This window comes from Balaenoptera ricei, chromosome 11 (genome assembly GCF_028023285.1).
Source record: "Balaenoptera ricei isolate mBalRic1 chromosome 11, mBalRic1.hap2, whole genome shotgun sequence".
NCBI lineage: Eukaryota > Metazoa > Chordata > Mammalia > Artiodactyla > Balaenopteridae > Balaenoptera > Balaenoptera ricei.
This window is the reverse complement of record NC_082649.1, coordinates 41,302,752-41,318,006: the sequence shown is the minus strand read 5'-3', so window position 1 is coordinate 41,318,006 and position 15,255 is coordinate 41,302,752. Positions and strand designations below refer to the sequence as shown.

The window sequence follows — 15,255 nt, the reverse complement described above, 5'->3', positions numbered from 1 at the left end:
TCCTGCGTTGGCAGGCGGATTCTTAACCACTGTGCCACCAGGGAAGCCCTCTCTGGCTTCTTTTAACAAAGGATAGTATCTGGAAACCAAGATCTGGGTGCCATATATCTTCATTGCTACTATGATGCCATTGTTCCTAGGCCTTCTCAGCAAATAGAGCTAGGAAATATATGAATGTATATATGTATACACATACATACATACACACACACACACACCTAACATACCACCCCAAAACGTGGTGTAAAACAACCATTTTATTACGCTCATGGAATACTGTGTCAGAAAGAACACAGTAAGGATGGCTTGTCTTTGCTCAGTGATGTCTGGGTCCTTATCTGGGGAGACTTAAAGGCTGAGGGTGACTTAACCACTGAGAGCTGGGATCATCTGGAGGCATCTTCTGTCACATGTCTGGCAGTTTATGCTAGCTGTCAGCTGGCTCTCTGCTGGGGATGTTGGCCAGAACACCTACACTTGTCCTCTCCATGTAGCATGAGCTTTTTCACAGCCTGGCAACGTTGAGGTAGTTAAAATTCTTACATGGCACGCATGGCTCCAAAAGCATGTTGAAATGAATAAGGCAGAAGCTGTATAATCTTTTCTGAGCTAGCCACAGAAATCATGCAGTATGACTTCTGCTGCATTCTGTTGGTTATAAGACAGTTACAAACATGTTTAGATTTAAGGGGAGGAGGTATGGACCTCATAACCCAATTCTTTTTTTAAATTATTTTATTGAAGTATAGTTGATTTACAAAGTTGTGTTAATTTCTGCTGTATAGCAAATTGATTCAGTTATACATATATATATATTCTTTTTCATATTCTTTTCCATTATGGTTTATCACAGGATATTGAAATAGTTCCCTGTGCTATACAGTAGGACCTTGTTGTTTATCCATCCTATGTATAATAGTTTGCATCTGCTCATCCCAAACTCCCAATCCTCCCCTCCCCCACCCCCCCATCCTTGGCAACCACAGTCTGTTCTCTATGTCTGTGAGTCTATAAACCAACCTCTTGACAGAAGAAATGGAAAGAGTTCAACACAAGGTAGTAGATGAGAAAAACAACAAGAGTACAGCCAGTCCTTTCAAAGAATGTTACCTTAAAGGGAAGGAAAGAAATGCAGCATAATGTAGAAAGAAATGTGGGCTCAGAGGAAGGATATTTAAAATGGGCATATTTTGGTATTTTTATATGCTGATAGGAATGACAGAGTAGACAGGGACAGGGACTAGGGAGTGCAACTGTAGGAGTGATGCTCTTGACTGAGAAGGACTGGGATTCAGTGCACAAGTGGAGGGGGTGACCCTAGATAGACACATTTGTGATGCCTGGAGGGAGACAGAGTCTAAGGGTAGAAATGTAGGAGAAGGTGGGAAGTGGAAAAAGAAGTTCTTTTCTGTTGTCCCTGGTTTTCAGTGAACTAGGAAGTAATGTCATCAGCTGGGCATGAGGGAGTTGATTTGAGGAGAGAAAAGAAGGTGCCCCAGGGCAAGAATAAAAATGGAGGCTCACATATCATAGGTCTAAATTTTTTAAAGTTAATCATCAAGCTAATAAACTGTTAGGTATGTTCTTTACTCTTACTTTGCCAAGTCTACTTTCATAACAACAAAAGAATGTGTGTAAAGCAACACAGTTGAAAAACTATCAAATGACTACATTTAATTATTATCGCATGTATCTAGGTATTCTTTTGGTGGGCCAGATATGGCTGGATGAGTAACAAAATAAAGATGTGCATTACTGGAGAAAGAATAGTCTCTTCAATAAATGATGCTGGGAAAACTGGACAGCCAACATGAAAAAAAAAAAAAAAAGAGAGAGAGAGACTAGACCACTACCTCACACCATTTACAAAAATCAACTCAAAATGGATTAAAGACTTGAATGTAAGACCTGAAACCATACAACTCCTGGAAAAAAGCATACACAGTATGCTCTTTGACATCAATTGTAGCAATATCTTTCTGGATATGTCTCCACAGGCGAGGGAAACAAAAGCAAAAATAAACAAAGGAGACTATATCAAATTAAAAAGCTTCTGCACAGCAAAGGAAACCATCAGCAAAATGAAAGGACAACCTACCGAATGGGAGAAGATATTTACAAATCATATATCTGATAAGGGCTTAAAATCTAAAATATATAAAGAACTCATACAACTCAAAAACTATTTGATTTTTTTACATGGGCAGAGGAGCCAAATAGACATTTTTCAAAAGAAGACACACTGATGGCCAATAGGCGCATGAAAAAGATGTTCTACATCACTAATTATTAGGGAAATGCAAATCAAAATCACAAGATATCATCTCATGCCTGTCAGAATGACTATTATCAAAAAGGCAAGAAATAACAAGTGTTGATGAGGATGTGGAGGGAGAAAAGGAACTCTTGTACATTGTTGGTGGGAATGTAAACTGCTACAGCCACTGTGGAAAACAGTATGGAGATTCCTCAAAAAATTAAGAATAGAATTACCATATGACCCAGCTTTTCCACTTTTGGGTATTTATTCCCAAAATATGAAAACACTAATTAAAAGAAATATGCACCCCTGTGTTTACTGCAGCATCATTTACAATAGCTACTCTATGGAAACAACCTAAGTGCCCACTGGCGGATGAAAGGATAACTAAGATGTGGTGTATGTATATTAAATGGAATACTATGCGGCCATTAAAAAAGATGAAATCTTGCCATTTGAGACAATATGGATGGATCTTGAGGGTATTCCACTAAGTGAAGTAAGTCAGATGGAGAAAGACAAATACTGTATGATTTCACTCATATGTGGAATTTAAAAAATAAATAAATAAATAAATAAATGAACAAACCAAACCAAACAAAAACAAACACGTAGATACAGAGAACAGAGCAGTGGCTACCAGAGGTGAAGGGATGAGGGGAGGGTGAAGTGGGTAAAGGGGGTCAACTTTATGGTGATGGATGGAAACAAAATTTTTGGTGGTGAGCACACTATAGTGTATACAGAAGTAGAAGTATAATGTTGTACACATGAAACTTATGTTATAAACCAATGTTACCTCAATTTAAAAGAGACATGCATTATTTACAAGTTAATAAATATATATTTCAAACCATTTATTTTTCTTATCTTCATTTTTGCAAAGTCACTAATTATGTTGTTATAATTGAGATTTTCATATAATCTGTGTTCTAGTAACGGTAATGGGTTAAAGAATTTAAAAGTTAAATGCAGGACTTCCCTGGTGGCACAGTGGTTAAGAATCCTCCTGCCAATGCAGGGGACATGGGTTCAAGCCCTGGTCAGGGAAGATCCCACATGCCGTGGAGCAACTAAGCCCACGAGCCACAACTACTGAGCCCACGTGCCACAACTACTGAAGCTCACGCGACTAGAGCCCATGCTCCGCAACAAGAGAAGCCACCACAATGAGAAGCCTGCACACTGCAACAAAGAGTAGCTCCTGCTCACCACAACTAGAGAAAGCCTGCACGCAACAATGAAGACCCAACGCAGCCAAAAATTAATTAGTTAATTTAAAAATAAAATAAAAGTTAAATGCAACTGACTTCAAACTTTACATAATTTGAATATATTTTCATGAAGACATATAATGAAGTTAATGTAAAATTAAAATTATTATCATCTTTCAAATGTTATTTTTCTAATATTTAAATCATCTATTAAAATTGAAGTGTAAATTGCAAATTATACTGAATAAATATTAAAAGTTATTTATAGAAAGCTGCCATTTGAAGGGAGGGCTTTCCTGGTGGCGCAGTGGTTAAGAATCTGCCTGCCAATGCAGGGGACACAGGTTTGAGCCCTGGTCCGGGGAGATCCCACATGCCGCGGAGCAACTAAGCCCATGCGCCACAACTACTGAGGCTGCACTCTAGAGCCCACGTGCCACAACTACTGAAGCCTGAGTGCCTAGAGCCTGTGCTCGCAACAAGAGAAGCCACTGCAACGAGAAGCCTGCACACCACAAGGAAGAGTAGCCCCCGCTCACCGCAACTAGAGAAAGCCCACGAGCAACAACGAAGACCCAACACAGCCAAAAATAAAATAAAATAAATTAATTAATTTAAAAAAAAGAAAGCTGCCATTTGAAAATTTAACTTTTTGAAATTTTAATTAAATCCTATGAAATATTTTTATAAAAATAAAACTATTCAAGTATTAGATAACTATTTAGTTGCCAGTGTAACTTCATGTGCCATATTTGTTATACATACATATGCATATATACAAATTGAAGAGTAATATTAATTGTTTAGTACAGGAACATGTTCCTCAGCCACTGTGGGCAACTGTGACCCTACTGGGAAAGGATACATCATTATGTAAGAAGGTACTGCATTCATACTGACTGAGAGAGAAGGTTTGACAAGTTAATTGATTTGTCTTTTCTGTTACTTAATCACTATCACTGCTAAATTCTCCCTGCATCCAAAACAAGTGGCCATCTGCAGGGTCAGCAACAGCAAAACCTATGAATCTTCACGGCATTTGGTCACCATCACCTCTTGTTTCAATGATAGAGGACAAGAGGTAAGGAGACATATTTCCTTGCAACTTGAATAGTGTTAATTATAACAGCAGATGTTTAGACTTATGGTCATGCTGTGTCTAGTAGGCCTTCTAAAATGGCTCCCAGTGATCTCCACCTTCTGATGGTTATGCCCATATGTAATCCCCTCCGCTTGAGTGTAGACTGAATCTAGTGACTTGCTTCTTTTTTTTTTTCCTCTCTTTTTTGCCATGCCGCGTGGCTGTGGGATCTTAGTTCCCCGACCAGGGATTGAACCCCAGGCCCTCAGCAGTGAGAGCACAGAATCCTAACCACTGGACTGCCAGGGAATTCCCACTAGTGACTTGCTTCTATTTATTTATTTATTTATTTTTGGCTGTGTGGGGTCTTTGTTGCTGCGCACTGGCTTTTTCTAGTTGCGGCGAGCGGGGGCTATTCTTTGTTGCGGTGCGTGAGTTTCTCATTGCGGTGGCTTCTCTTGTTGCGGATCGCAGGCTCTAGGCGTGCGGGCTTCAGTAGTTGTGGCACACAGGCTCTAGTTGTGGCTTGCAGGCTCTAGAGCGCAGCCTCAGTAGTTGTGGCGCACAGGCTTAGTTGCTCCACAGCATGTGGGATCTTCCCGGACCAGGGCTTGAACCCATGTCCCCTGCATTGGCAGGCAGATTCTTAACCACTGCGCCACCAGGGAAGTCCCCTAGTGACTTGCTTCTAGTGAATAGAATTTGGCAAAGAGTGACGGGAGGTCAATTCTGAGATTAAAAGTCATGACTTTTGTCTTGTAGGCACTCTATTGCTGGCTTTGAAGAAGCAAGCTGCCACTTCGGAGAGGCCCACATGGCAAGAAACTGAGGGTGGCCTCTGGGAAATAGCCGAAAAGAGACTGATACCTTCAGTCCAACAACCTTTAAGAAACTGAATCCTGCCAACAATTCGTGGAGCAAGATTAGAAGCAGGTCTTTCCCCAACTGAGCCTTCAGATGAGATCACTGGCAACACCTTGATTGCAGCTTCATGGGAGACCCTGAAGCAGAGGATCCAGCTAAGCTTCTCCCAGGTTTCTGACTGACAGAAATCATGAAATAATGTGTGTTGCTTTGAGCTACTAGTTTGGGGGTAATTTTATATAGTGAGAGATAATTAATACACTGTGCCAGAATTAAGTGTCAGTTCCTTAGTAACAGAGATACCCCTATGTCCCTTCGAAATTGTGTGTGTTGACATGCAGTGTCCTCTTAAATGTGGGCTCAAGGCAGAGTCCCTTCTTGCCTGGGTGTACTAATAGTACCAGGACTCGTTCATCAATCTTCAATTTTTTTGCTTGCATGTTCCCTAAAAACATTTTGGAAAACTATGTGACCTCCTGCATATCTTTTACTTCATATCTGATTTCTTTCCTTGTAAATTTAAATAACTATAAACAGTGTAAAAATTTTAGTATCTTGTAAATATCAACATTTAAAAATAAGACTGTTTATATTACTGTTTTAAATGTAACCAATAGAACCTAAATGCCATAGCTTTTTTTTTTTTTTTTTTTGGCTGTGCCACGAGGCATGTGGGATCTATCTTAGTTCCCCAACCAGGGATTGAACCCGCGCCCCCTGCAGTGGAAGAGCAGAGTCTTAACCACTGGACCACCAGTGAAGTCCCAATGCCATAGCTTTTTCATATTCAACATCATCCTTTCAAAAAACATTTGAATCGGGACTTCTCAGGTGGTCTAGTGGTTGAGACTTCGCCTTCCAATGCAGGGTTACAGGTTCAATCCCTGATCGGAGAGCTAGGATCTCACATGCCTCAGGCCAAAAAACCAAAAAACATAAAACAGAAGCAATACTGTAACAAATTCAATAAAGACTTTTAAAAAAATGGTCCACATCCAAAAAAAAAAAAATCTTTAAAAAAAACCAGATAAAACATACGAATAAACTCTTCAAAAGCTGGACATTTTACATTATTTACTTTTTCCTTGAATTCATATTTCATTCACTTCCACTACATAATTTTTTCTTAATGTATTTTATATGTGAAAGTCTTGTATTGATCTTTCTATATTTCTCAGTAACAAAATATATTTTTAAAAATTAGTTCTTTTTAATTTCTTTTAACCATAATACTCTAAATGTTTAAACTTTTCTTTTGGATTGAACTATTAGCAACAAAGCAAATTGATCAAAATCACATAAATATATTATACATTTTGATAGATATCAATAAACATAAAATTTTATTCACAATGCATCTTTTAATGGGTTTTTAGCTAGTTCTGTATTAGGGAAGAACAAATATGACTCCATATTAGATCTGTTCCTTTTACTTTTTTCTTTTATTTATTTATTTATTTTTAATTTTTATTTATTTGTTTTTATTTATTTATGGCTTGTGTTGGGTCTTCGTTTCTGTGCGAGGGCTTTCTCTAGTTGCGGCAAGTGGGGGCCACTCTTCATCGCGGTGCGCGGGCCTCTCACTGTCGCGGCCTCTCTTGTTGCGGAGCACAGGCTCCAGACGCGCAGGCTCAGTAATTGTGGCTCACGGGCCTAGTTGCTCCGCGGCATGTGGGATCTTCCCAGACCAGGGCTCGAACCCGTGTCCCCTGCATTGGCAGGCAGATTCTCAACCACTGCGCCACCAGGGAAGCCCTCTTTTATTTTTAAAACTTTATTTATTTATTTATTTTTGGCTGCAGTGGATCTTTGTTGCTGCACGTGGGCTTTCTCTAATTGTGGTGAGCGGTGACTTCTCTTGTTGCAGAGCACAAGCTCTAGGCACGTGGGCTTCATTAGTTGCAGCATGCAGGCTCAGTAGTTGTGGCTCTTGGGCTGTAGAGCACAGGCCCAGTAGTTGTGGTGCATGGGCTTAGTTGCTCCACAGCATGTGGGAGCTTCCCAGACCAGGGTTCGAACCTGTGTCCCCTGCATTGGCAGGCGGCTTCTTAACCAGTGCACCACCAGGAAAGTCCTCCTTTTACTTTAATCTTTATGCTCTGTTTCCTGTGCTTAGTCATGCTGGCTCTGCACCTTTTGTAAAAGAATGTTGCCTATAGCTTCAAGTATACAGGATAGCCTGACCTTGACCTGACCTGAACACAGAATAACATTTGTCTTGTTGGAGGTTTAGAGGAACATCATGACCTGTGAACTGACCTACCTGGACAGCTGCAAGAACAAACGATCCCACACCAAGAAGTTTGCAACAACTAACCACGCCCTTCCCTCATCTTGCCTTTAAAAGGGCTTTGCTGGGACTTCCCTGGTGGTCCAGTGGTAAAGACTCCACACTTGCTTCCACTATATGGGGCACGGGTTCAATCCCTGGTCGGTGAACTAAGATCCCGCATGCCCTACAGTGTGGCCAAAAAAAAAAAAAAAAAAAGGAAAAGAAAAAGGCTTTGCTTGAAAGCCTTTGGGGAGTCTGGGCTTTTTAAGGCATGAGCCACCTGTCTCTTTGCCTGGTCCTGCAATAAACCTTTCTCTGCTCCAGACTCTGACAACAATAATGTTCTGGTATTGTTTGGCCTCACTGTGCCTCAGGCACATGGGCTTGCTTTAGGTAACAGTTCATGTATCATTGAATCGTAAGAATAGCATAGCTGAAATGGGACAACCTTCAGTAACAATTCTCTATCTATTTTTTTTTTCATCAGAATAAAAGCTGAGAGTTCTTGTTCACATAAATAAGTAAATGGGAATGGAAATACTTTTATTATAGCAATGACACTCACTTCTTTGAACTCCTTCTGAATTAAATGCCAAAAATCACATAATGAGCCATCATTAAATGTATTTTAATGATATTCAAGTTGAAAACTCAATTAGATTCTCTTTTAATTTTGTTGAAAGCAACGAATTGAAAACCACCTGACTTGCTAAAGGATTCATTACTCAATCATTAGAGTCATTTACTTTCAAAAACAATATTTCAAATATTTCAAATTGTACTTTTGTTTAGCAACTCAGATGTTTTTATATTTCCCCATCTTGGGAGAATGGCAAATGGGCAATGGCAAAAGAGGAGGAGAGAAATGAAAATATGCACAAAAGTTCGCAGGTAAATCAGTTTTAGGAAAAGGATATACAGAAATAGAGAATGTGAAAATGGATACATTCATAACCGGCCATGTCTTCCTGTCCCTTGTAGGACTTTGTGTATTCCTTGGAGTCTGCACACTCCAGGGTGAAGACCACTGGACTAGGGACATGCAGTATGATTGTCAGCCAGCACAAGGTCTACTTGAGACTTAACCAAAAATTCAAAGTGAGACCAGTCAGCATGATGTGTGTTTTCCTTTCCCTCCAGATATGTTCAGCCACGTGCATGCAATGGCAGAGTTGGCAGAGTTAGGACTTTGCCAAGAGTGCTGGGAAAGGATGAAGGAGCAAAGGAGTCAAGGCTGTATGCAAAGTAACATCAGGATTATTGGTGAAGTCCAGACAGGAAGGTGAGTCCTAAAATTTCCAGTTCTTAAGGATGAACTCTCCCAGGGTAGCAAAATGAGAAGAGAAGGGGGTTCAAGCTTTGGACAGCTCCAGTATTTAATGTCAGTGGGGCAGGAGATAGATGGGCTCCAGGCTAGGCATTTACAACTGGCCTCCTGTTTGCATTTCCTGAAACTTCGAAATAGGAATAACAACAGAAACAGGATAAGTAGCCAGGCTTTGTCTCCTGAGGACACTTTAAGATAACAGTCATGGCAGGAACAGAGAGGGGCTAAACCCTGTTTGAGTGAAAGATCAAGAGGTCCTATATTTCCCATCTTTGGGGCAAAGGAGACACTGCACATGCGCAGAAAGGCTCCTTGGGGGTCAAAAAGGAGGGCTCACCACCCCAGAATAGGTGATGCCAAGGGCCCCCATAGGCCTCTGGGCTGGAATCCATCTTGGAAAAAAGTTGTGCACGCAAGTTGGGGAGGGTCCTAGGACAGGTCAGGTGTGGAAAAAGAAACCAGATAATTGGCCAAAGGTAAACAAAGACTGGGAAGAGCCACCCTGTATAAATGATTTAACTGCCTCTTTACTGCACTCCTCCTCATTAGGGAGGACACCCACACCCTTTCTCCCTAGGTGTGTTATCTCTGCCTTGCTTCTGTCTTAACTAAACAAACTGTTTCTCTGTGTGCTCTCCCACTTGTTGTGCTGTGTCTCTAATAATAAACTTCATACCTGTTTTTACAGTTTTTGTCTCCTTGAGAAATGCATTTTTCAGTGGAGGCAAGAGCCAGAGAAAATTTACTTCTAGCCTCTAGCCCTTGCTGGTCTAGTGGCTAGGATTCCTGGTTTTCATCCAGGCTACCCTGGTTCAATTGCTGGGCAGGGAACTAAGATCTTGCTTCAAGCCACCACTCACTGCTGGTGCGTCTCCAAGATCATCAGGATAAAGAAGGCAATGGAGGTCAAGAGAGATCACAGAGGTGGATATTAGAAAGTGTTGGGTCTTGGAGGCCAAGGAAAGTGTCCCAAGAAAGTGGAAGTCCACTTATCTGGTGCTGGGGAAATCAAGTAAGAGGAGGTCTGGAAATGTATCGTATTTAGTTACATCCAAGTCATTGGGGGATTTAGGAGAGTAAGAGGCAGAAGCCCAACTGGAGTGGGTTGTGAAAAATGAGTGGGAGGTGGGGGATGGGAAAAGCCAATACTAACAATTCTTATTTGGATGTGAAAAGGAGGAGGACAATAGGATTATTCTTTATCCCTTTTATTTGTTTTCATTATAATGTTTACTGCAGTTTATAATATATATATATATATATATATATATATACACACACACATATTGTCTTCTCTTCTTTATCTGTGGGTCTCCTTTCTCAAAACTGGAATCAAAGCTCTATGAGGCTGGCAACCAACACTGTCTATCCAGTCTGTGCAGTATACTGGACACTTAGAAATATTTTTTAATCAATTGATGAAAACACCAATGCTAAACAAAAGGTTTACAGAAGTAGTCCATCCCCAAACAAAGGTATATCTGGATCCAAGGACAAATTTGTGCTGCATTTCTTTTTTCTTTTTTTTTTTTTTTGTGCTTCATTTCTTTGAACGTGAAAGTAATTTTAAGCTCTTTTGGTTAAATCTTGAGAATTGGACATTCAAGTTCCTCTCACCTCATGCCGCAAACCTCCCTGAAATGGGATAAGAAAGGCACAAAGAGAACAGGGGAAGAGACAATATCAGACAGGAGAAGACAACATCTTAATTGGAAAGCTGGTGGAGCTGAGAGAAGAGTGATTACTGACCTTGTCAATCTGAAAAAGCAAAACATAAGGGTGAGAGCAGGAGCTGTGGGCAACAAGAAACAATTCCTGAGGCAGAACTTCAGGAAGATGTAGGAGTTTCACAGCTCTAGTTTCCTGTGAAAGCAGAGGTGCAAGGGGAGGATGGATTAAAAGTTTTTGAAGAAGCTGAGATACCTGCAGTTAATTCCCCCCACAGTTGGTAACCAGGCAACTCCCAGGCCAGCCCATCATGCTGGGAGAAGACTGGGGAAAGGCCAAACCAGACAGATTCTGGCCTTGGGGACACCAAGCCCAAATGAGAGCAGAGAGGAGGCTGCATACTGAACACAGGGGCCTTTAGTGAAGACCTATATCCCAAGCAGTGAACCACCAGCCCCCTTTCCCCATTTGGTTCCCAGAAGACTGACAATCCACTCTCACCCCCCAGGAGGCAACTGACTCCCTCAAGAAAAAACACCCACAGATATTGACGTTTGAATGTGATTCAAAAAATTTGCCATTCTGTGTGCAGGAAAGCGCGGAGTCCTAACCACTGTCCTGCCAGGGAATTCCCATGATTCAAAAATTTAAAAGTCTGGATTCCCACTCAGTTACTCAAGGCCACTAGTTCCCACCTAGGTTCCAGAGTGGCCCACCAGCTTGTGGGTGTCTCGCTTTTAAATAGGAGTGCTCAGGTCAGGACCACCATATACTGTATTTGAGGGAGACTTTGGACATGAACAAAAAATCAAAATAAAAAGTTAAAAAGAGGCCGGTGGGCGGCGCCGGCTGGAGCTCGCCCGTCACAAGATGGCGGCGGCCATGTGAGCCCGGTTCGCATCCAGGCGGCCCGCGGTGGCGGCCGGCCCGTGGTCTGTCCTCGTGGTCACTCCCTCCGCCTCTCCCGCCTTGCCCGGGATGGATCTGCCCGCGGGCCTGGGCACGGCGGAGCCCAGCAACGTCCAGGTCTTCCTGACCAAGTTGTGGATCTTCGTGAGCAACCAAGACACGGACGTTCTGGAGCCCGAGCAGCAGCAGCGTCCACGTGCTCCACCAGGGCCCGTTTGCCAAGGAGGTGCCACCTAAGTCCTCCAAGCACAGCAGCACGGCCAGCTTCGTGGGGCAGCTCAACATGTGTGGCTTCTGGAAGGTGGTCCGCATTGAGCAGGGCAGCCTGGTCAAGCCAGAGGGGGACGACACCGAGTTCCAGCACCTGTGCTTCCTGCGCGGCCAGGAGCAGCCCCTTGTCAAGAGGAAAGTGACCAGCGCGTCCACTCTGAGGAGCGAGGACATAAAGATTCCCCAGGACAGTGTCACCAAGCTGCTGACCGACGTGCAGCGGATGAAGGGGAAGCAGGAGAGCATGGATTCCAAACTGCTGACCGTGAAGCAAGAGAACAAGGCCCTGTGGCGGAAGGTGGCTGGCCTGCGGCAGAAGCACGCCCGGCAGCAGAAAGTCGTCAACAAGCTCATCCAGTTCCTCATCTCGCTGGTGCAGTGGAACCAGATCCTGGGGGTGAAGAGAAGGATCCCCCTGATGCTGTACGACAGCTATTCCATGCCTAGTCCTCCCTGGAGCACATCCACGGCCCGGGGCCTTACTCGGCTCCGACCTAGCCCACAGCGGCCGCAGCCTCTGTTCCCCAGATGCTGTTGCCAACTCGGGACCCATCATCTCTGACATCACTGAGCTGCCCCAGGAGCCCCTTGGCCTGTCCAGGCAGGAGCGTAGACGACGAGAGGCCCCTGTCCAGTAGGCCCTTGGTTCGAGTCAAGGTGGAGCGCCCCAGCCCACCTCGGAGCCCCCGGGCAGAGGATGCTGGTCCCGGGCACCCGTCCACCATGGTGGATACGCCCCTGTCCCCAACCACCCTCATTGACTCCATCCTGTGGAAGAGCCTGCGTCGGCTGCCTCGGCCGCACCCTTCACGGACGCGGGGGCGGAGGGGGGGAGGGGGTGCCCCCTCTCGCGCCTGCCCGCCTCGGCCCCACCCCCCATCCCTCCCAGAAGTGCCTCAGGGTAGCCCGCCTGGACAATTTGACTCGCGCTCCACAGATGTCTGGGGTCGCCCGCTTCTTCCCCTGCCCCTCCTCCTCTCTGCGTGTTTGAGTCGAGCCAGGGGACCGAGCTCAGGGACCACTTGGACGCCATGGACTCCAACCTGGGCGACCTGCAGACCAAGCCGACTGGCCACGGCTTCAGCGTGGACACCAGTGCCCTGCCGGACCTGTTCGGCCCCTCAGTGACAGTGCCCGACAGGAGTCTGCCCGACCTTGACAGCAGCCTGGCCCGCGAGACCCCCAGGCCTCGCGAAGCAGAGAGCAGCAGCCCTGACTTGGGGAAGCAGCTCCTGCTGCACCCGGGCTACGTGGACGTGCGGGGCAGCGGTCTACCGGTGCTCTTAGAGCTGGGGGAGGGCTCCTGCTTCTCGCAGGAGGACGACCACGCCGACGACCCCACCATCTCCCTGCTGATGGGCTCTGAGCCCCCCAAAGCCAGGGACCCCACTGTCTCCTAGAGGCCCGGGTCTGGGCATGGCCCCCCAGACCAAGGGTCCGGCCCCGTGTGCCAAGGCTTGCTTGGGGCTTCACAGCCACACTCGGACTGACTAGTACACGGGTGTTCCTAGAACTATATTTTGGATTTTTACATGAGAAACCCCCTTTCCCCTTCCATAGAGATATACAGATACATACGAGAACGGACGGATGGATGGACAGATGGACAAGACAGGCAGAGATCTATGAACAACGAGCTCTGTGGCAAAAAACAAACAAACAACAACAACAAAATACAGAGTAAACAGAGGCAGAGAGAAGAGGGGAATGTCACATAAACTATAATAAACTTCCTTATAGATAAGCTAGAGTATCTATGAAAGAAGAACAGGATGCTGTAAAAAATCAGCAAGGAGGTGCTGTAAGATGATCAACAGTATATGAGAAATAAAACCTTAAGGCCAACTTTAAGATCCAGATTTTTCTTCTTATGAGGGAAAGAAGCTACTGGTATTTAAAAAACAACAGCTGTCATTATTATCCTTAGCTCAACCAACCAAAAATGGTATGTATCTTCTTTTTCTGTCTTGAAAATGAAGGGAGTCTCTAAAGAAAGAAATGTGTCTTTTTCTGAGAAATTACTGTTTGTTCTGGTTATTTAGGAATTGTATTGGTTTGACACTGCAATTAATTTACAAAGGAATTCTTCCTATTGAATAGGTAACATATGTGCAAAATCCCAAAGGGAGAAAGGTGCATCGCTTGTTTTCTCGTGTCCTGCAGCCAACCAGTTCACCTCTCAGGAGCCAAACTCTTTTACTGGTTTCTCCTGCATCTTTCCAGATAGAGACAATTTACTGTGAAGCCAACTATGCTTCTGCATCAGCGTCCCTTGCTTGCTTAGGCCCCTTCCCAGGCCTTGTAGCTAATTTTGTATTTGTACTTTTTGTATTCTTTTTCTTAAAAAGGGCCACCAGAATTGTACAAGTTTCAGAGCCCCTCAAACCTGAATCTGCTAGCTTCCAGAGACAGTGTCTTCATATACAAGCGTGTATTGGCATATATTCTATAAAAATACATAAACAGTAGTATATCATATTCATTGTTCTCTGCCTTGCTTCTTTACACTTCATATCTTGAAATCAATATTTAGAAGAGTTGCCTCCTTTTTAACCATTGTGTTACATTCTATTGTAGGGATAATGGTACTTTTATGTAAACATTCATCTACTGATGAATAATTGAGTTATTTCCACTATTCTACCAATACACACGGTGCTGCAATGAATAACCTTGTATGTAATTCACAGTCAGGGTGACCATACCTGCAGGTGTCTGGGGTAGTCCTTGCTTGTAACAGTGCTCCCTTAGATTCTCAAAAATGTCCAGTGTAGATGTATATTCTTTGAAGGAGAATCACTAGATTAAAGAATATGTAAATATTTAACTTCAGTAGATACTATAAAATTGCTGTCTGTAGAGGTTGCACTGGTGTACCCTCCCATCAACGGGTGGACAGTACTAATTTCGTTCCCTGGCCCCTGCCAACTGAGAGTGTTATCAAACTTCTATATCTGTGTCTATATGATGGGCAAGAAATAGTGTGTCATTGTTATTTTAATTTACTTTTAAAAGTTAGGAGTGAAATTAAGTGTATTTCTATTTCAATCAAGTGGTTGAAAAGCCATTTGAATTTCCTTTCCTATAAATAATCTATGTCTTTGCTCATTTTCTATTGGTTGTCAATATTTTTCATATTGATTTGAAAGAGATTTTTATATGTTGGGGAGTGCTGCCTGTTATTTAGAAATAACTTTGGGAAAGTAAAGGCTGGAGGTAAAATATACACATACTTTATTTTAAACCCATGCTTTTCAAACTGGTTTACACACGTCCCAGGAAATACTTGTCAGTGTGGCAGGGAACAGAGTAGATGGTGTTTAATAGCGTCAGCTCTGGAGCCAGACTGCCGGGTTCATGTTCCAGTTCTGCCTTATGCTAACTAAGTAA

The 15,255-nt window shown here is 43.4% G+C and overlaps 1 pseudogene; it reads left to right on the top strand.

Annotated features, from left to right (window-relative positions):
* Nucleotides 1-11,664: 11,664 nt before the first annotated feature.
* Nucleotides 11,665-13,265, top strand: LOC132374034 (heat shock factor protein 1-like; annotated as a pseudogene).
* Nucleotides 13,266-15,255: the final 1,990 nt, after the last annotated feature.